Source organism: Clytia hemisphaerica, unplaced genomic scaffold, assembly GCF_902728285.1.
Source record: "Clytia hemisphaerica strain Z4C2 unplaced genomic scaffold, Clytia hemisphaerica genome assembly, whole genome shotgun sequence".
In the NCBI taxonomy this organism is placed as follows: domain Eukaryota; kingdom Metazoa; phylum Cnidaria; class Hydrozoa; order Leptothecata; family Clytiidae; genus Clytia; species Clytia hemisphaerica.
The window spans coordinates 452,453-458,257 of NW_027104531.1; the positions used below are offsets into that span (position 1 = coordinate 452,453).

General features: G+C 35.5%; 1 long non-coding RNA gene across 1 annotated transcript; it reads right to left on the minus strand.

The window, feature by feature from the left end:
- Positions 1 to 983: 983 nt before the first annotated feature.
- Positions 984 to 3,797, minus strand: LOC136822430 (uncharacterized). Its single transcript, XR_010848899.1, has 3 exons — positions 3,702 to 3,797; positions 1,398 to 1,481; positions 984 to 1,192 (listed from the first exon to the last, which is right to left on the minus strand). It is a non-coding gene; the product is annotated as an uncharacterized lncRNA (long non-coding RNA).
- Between the last annotated feature and the right edge of the window lie 2,008 nt (positions 3,798 to 5,805).

The following is a 5,805-nucleotide window of genomic DNA, read 5'->3' on the forward strand; positions in this document are numbered from 1 at the left end:
ACCCAGAAATTGTATAATGAAGCATCTGATGAGATGAAAAAACCGTCTTCATGTAATCAAACCCATCCTTCGCAACAAGTTTTATTTCATAAACTGAAAGATTTCCTTTTGTATTTCCTAACAGTTCATCCACCAAATCCAAATTCAAATCTACTTCCTGAATGACTGTGGTTGTTCTGGTGGTGGTTGGTTATTGGTGATTGGTTGTTGACCCTCCCGAACATGCTGCTGCTGCTGCTTTAATGAAACTATCATACCGGTCAAGTTTATTGTTGCCTCCTGCCACTTAAAAACTTCTTGGCGTAGCTGCCCAGCTCTAAAAAATTTGTCCAGATACATCAAGTGGTTTTGTGGTCAATGGTTCCATGGTGTGGTCTGTCAACGCAATCGGAATTTCAAAAGTTGACGAGTCATCAACCACTTCACCGTAATTGATTGATGAGCCTGGAGTTGATGTCAACAAAGGAGAAGCAGACGACTTGAAATCCAACGTTGGTCGGATGGGCTGACGTAGGCTAGACGTAGAATGGACAGTCGACATTAAGGATGAGGAATTGACTTGAATGAACGAACTTGCTGACACAGAATGAACGGTGGAGCTAGCTGCTGAAGAGGAATGAACGGTGGAGCTAGCTGTTGACAAGGAATGAACGGTGGAGCTAGCTGCTGACGAGGAATGAACGGTGGAGCTAGCTGGCGACGAGGAATGAACGGTGGAGCTAGCTGACGAGGACTTGACAGTCGAGACAGTTGGCACAATGGAGGACTGGACAGTCGAGACAGTTGAAACAATGGAGGCTTGGACAGTCGAGACAGTTGACGCAATGGAGGACTGTACATTCGAGACAGTTGACGCAATGGCGGACTGTACAGTCAAGACAGTTGACGTGATGGAGGAGTGGACAGTCGACGCGATGGATAAATGGACTGTTGGTGACGAGGTGGTCGAACTTGCTGACGAGGAAAGATGGACGGTCGAGACAGTTGAAATTGCTGACAAGGAATGATTGACGGTCGATGACAAAGTGGCTGACGAGGATTGGACAGTAGCAGGTTTCGATCTTGGCATACTTGAAACAATTGAAAATTGTGGTGAGTCTTTATTTTTTGTGGTGGTCACCATTGTCATCCGATCAAAAACAAAACCATTTACCTCCCTCATCTTTTCGCCTTGAAGCATACTTGATTGTGGCTGAAATAGGAATAGATAAGATATGAATTTTTGTGATGAGGATTTTAAGAAACTTCTTTGATATTGTTGCTATGGGACAATCTTTTTTCTTGGTCAGAAAACTTTAATAAATAATTGAAATTGGCTTGGCTTAAAATATTTCATGGCTAGCTACGCTTAATAAAAAAAGTCTGAAATTAAAACTGAACACTGGAACTTAGCTTACCTGTTGAACTTATTTGCATGCAACACGGTTTGCATCAGCTTCTCTTGCCTTCTCCAATTTTGATTTTCGTTTTGCCTTTTCAACCTAATATAGATAGAAGGATAATACATTAAATCAATAAGAATTATTTTTTAATTATGACTTTAGTAAGTATATCTGATTACATTTGATTTTTGCTATTCCTGAATTATATTTTATATTCCTGAATGTTTGAAAATAAGCTTTAAAAACTTGTGTTGCTTTTAAAGTCAATAATGGGCTACTTTAATCGTAGAAATTTTAGTGTTTTAGCGAGTTTTCCCTGTTTTCCCTAAAATTAATCTCGCTAAAACATGCCGAATCGACAGATCGCTAAAATTTATCCGCGCTAAATTTTTCAAATGCAATTAGTTAATAAATCAGTCCAGTCTCTGTTTTAATATTTTTTGCGAAACTAAGAAAGATATTTATTTTGTCGGTCCCTAGAGTTCTGTAAGAAAATGTAAAAACACACAATTATCTGGAACCTGGAACCGTTATATCTCAAACTTTCACCAAAAAACATCTCAAAAATTTTTTTGGAAATGGCGATTCGCTCAAATTTATCCACGTGAAATTTTTTGAAATTGTTGATTCGCTAAAATAAATCCAAAAAAAATCAAGAATTTCTTGAGTCGCTAATATACGCTAAAATTAGTCTTGTAGTGAGAGCCACTATATTCTAAAAGTATCCTTCGTGTGCACAGAGTTGTTAAAAGCAAACTGAATTTTTTAAATGATCAATTAGGTCCATAAGATCACAAAAACGAGTTGTGAGAAAAATTTTTACTATTTTGCTGGTCCCCATGTGACGTCATCACTTTTGCTGGGGCTTGAAAATGAAAGTGAAAATTAGAAGCTCATATATGGCTCAAATGAAAAATATTTATCCAAGGATTCCAAAAAATATCACAACGTATACCTGAAAATCAATATTTGAGAAGCTATGAAGGAAAATACTTGAAAATGAACTTATCGATGACGTCATCGACAATAAAAAATCGTCGAAATCGTAAATTTCGTTTCGTTGAAGAGAACCATCTAGTGAACAAAAATATTAACAAAAAATCTGATTACTCCTTAAAAGCCCTTCAGCAATTTGTAATTCATCAATTTGCCTGTGAAGGTTCGGTCGGCACGCCCATGATCGTAAAAAGTTGAGAGTCAAGTCAAACGCATTTCACAGAATAATTTCCTATCAGTGAATTCACGGCTTTCAGTATAATATTTTTTGTTCCCAAGCAGGTCCTCTTTCAATGAAACAAAAATTTTTCGATTTCGACGTTTTTTAATTACCGATGACGTCGTCATCGAGACGTCATTTTGAGCTATTTTCCTTCATAGCTTCTAATTTGATTTTCAGTATATGTTGTATTTTTTGGAATCTTTGTAAATACGTTCATTGAGCCATAATGAGCTCTAATTTCACTTTCATTTTCAAGCCCCAGCAAAAGTGATGACGTCACATGAGGACCAGCAAAATGGTCAAAATTTTTCTCACCACTTGTTTTTGTGATCTTATAGACCTAATTGATCATTTAAAAAAATTAGTTTGCTTTTAACAAGTCTGTGCACACGAAGAACATTGTAGCTCTCACTATTGCTAAAATTTCTACGATTAAAGTAATCTATATTAAAACCATACAGAGTTATTGACAAACCTTTTTTACAAAACCCCCTGGAAATTTTCAACATCAGCTTACCACTTAGATATTGAGTTTTCACCCCCTGGAAAATTCTTTTTTTGTTGATTTTCTGAAACAAGAGGTTGGAAAAAACCTGTAAAGTTTTATTGACCCCTGGAAATCTTCATAAAGCCCCTTGGAAATTTTTTGAAAATACAAAAAAAAACCTTGGAAAAAAGGGTTGAAAGACCCCTGAAAAGTTCGTCAATACCCCTGTAGGGACTGAAAATGGAATAGCCCAATACTAGTAAGAGGATCAGGAAATGTATATAATTTGAACCCTTTGAAAAAACTTTCATCTTTGAAAGAGATTGCTATAAACCTCGATCGATTGTCTTTAAGGAAACTAATTTTGTAAATAAGTACCGGTCAAAATTGAAAAAATGGTGGTTTGTCAAAATTAATATCCATTGCCTTTACCCAAAATCGCCCCTCTTTTTAATCAAATTGCCCAAAATCTGATACAAATAAGAAGTTTTGCCAAAAAAGTATCTTTATTTTGAGACAGCCTAGAAAAAATCAACTTAAGAAGTATGTTATCTCCTTTTAGATCCATCAAATCCCAGAAGTTGACATAAATCTCTCAGGTAAGTTTAAATACCTTCTTTTCTTTTCCTGACTTCTTTTGTTCCTTTTTATTTTTAGCCTTTGATTTGACAATCTTTGCTTTCTTTGGTGTTTTCCTCTTTGGTGTTTTGGATTTCTGCAAAAAAGAAAAGAAAAGGGATAAGATAAATCTCTTTTCAAAAGAATTTCAGAGAGGCAAAAAAATGTTAAAAAATTTGTATCGTCTGGATGGTGGTACAGAGAGGCAAAAAAGTTCTTATAAAAAAGTGTATTTCTTTTCCCGCCAAATCATCCCTTTCTGATACCATTGGTCATTACGAAGATAATAATATTCTATATTTTTTCCAGGTCGAACGTAAATCGAGAGCAAAATACTACCGGAGATGAAGCTGAAGCCGCAAGGCTGAAGAAATAAAAATTACATACCGCTTTCGCTTTAGTTGTTTCTTCTTCCTCTGGTTCTGTGTCCGTATCTGATGAGACCACCTCTTTGTTTTGAGTTTTCTCCCACCTCAACTCGAAACCATTGAGTTCCTCCTTGGTATCTAAAATGTAAAAAATAGACCAAAGTATGAGTTAAATTAATTCTATTTTTAGTGGGAAAAATACTTTTTGAGCATGAAATTTTCAAGTCAGAGTCCTATGAGGTAACAAGAGTTCCTAAGGAAACTATTAGCTTAGTCATAGCCCGGGGTCCACTTAAAGCTTTTTTATAGACTGGATGGCAGTTCAGCCAAAAGTAGACTCTAGTCTAGCTTAGTCACAAACGTTTTTTGGCCATTTTGAGCCTCGTTGTTCTTATACTTTAAGCGTACAAACTTTCGCGAAATTCACGACATTTACTTTCGCGAAGTACTAAAACTATTTTCGCAAGCAAACTTTCGCGAATCAAACGAAAATTGAGAATTTTCACATGAAAAATTGCTAGATGGGACAAATACTTTTGTCCTAGACTTATTAGTCTTTTAGCAGGCTAAAAATGCCATAAAAGTACATTTTATTTAAATTTTTAAAAGATTTTCATTTTGTCAAGAATTTTTCGAGAGCATAATTTTCGCGAATGCACTTCCGAATTTTTAAAGACATTTCTTTCGCGAAAGGACCATCGCGAAAATCGCGAAAGTTTGTACGCCAAAGTATGAAAAGAGTGTATTTACGTTTAGGATAGACCATGACATTAAACGACTGACATCTCCTTGTCTTTTTGAAGATAACACAGCTAGCTTCGTTGCCGCCTCGTTAAAAGTATAAATGAAACTAGATTTGAGATATACCACTTGGGATGCTTTGCTAACACGTCAAACTTCGACAAAAGTCTCTGTTGTTCTCTCTTTCTCAAGTCTTTTATCTATATCATAACAAAATAACAGAGGCAAAATCATCGTCAGCTTGTCAAACCTTCCGACTAATATTCTAAATTTGCTTAAAAGTGTCTAATAATTTTAGAGAGTGTACATTCTAATTTCGATATTCTTATTACACAGGCTCTCAACTTGGGCAAGCTATTTTTTTCAAGTCAAAAAAAAATTATTGGAGAGACAAAAGGATTCAAAAGTATACACGCAGTTGAAATTCGCATTTCAGAGTTGAAAAATTGTGATAAATATATTACAAACTTGTAAAAATTCGAAAATAATTTTTTTGTGCATTAGGAGTAATGTTCAAGCTCTATCAATCCTTTTACCTACATAATTCAAAGAAATAAAATTATGACGGAATATTGTCGGATTTTTCATACCAATTTTGAAATACAGGCGGCAACGAAGCTCGCTTCAAAGAGACAATAAAAGATAGATGTCCAGTCGTTTATATGTTCATGGATAGACGTAGCCTGAAATGTTGCTAATAAAAAATCTAGCATCGTACAACAAGAACTGGAATTGTTTTGTGCCTACCTCTCATTGCTAGAACCTTTCCATCCAAAACTTCTTTGGTGTTGATCCTGATACGGCAGGTCTCTCCTCTGATTACCCATTTCAATTGGTCCGTACTTTTAATTACGGTGGTACCATCAATTGCAAAAAAAATCAAAGTAAATTGAGGTAATTTATCCTCCACAGTTCTAACACGTGTACTAGGCATGATCAATAATATAGTAAATCTCTTATTATCACTTCGTAAAAGCTTTGAGACAAGTG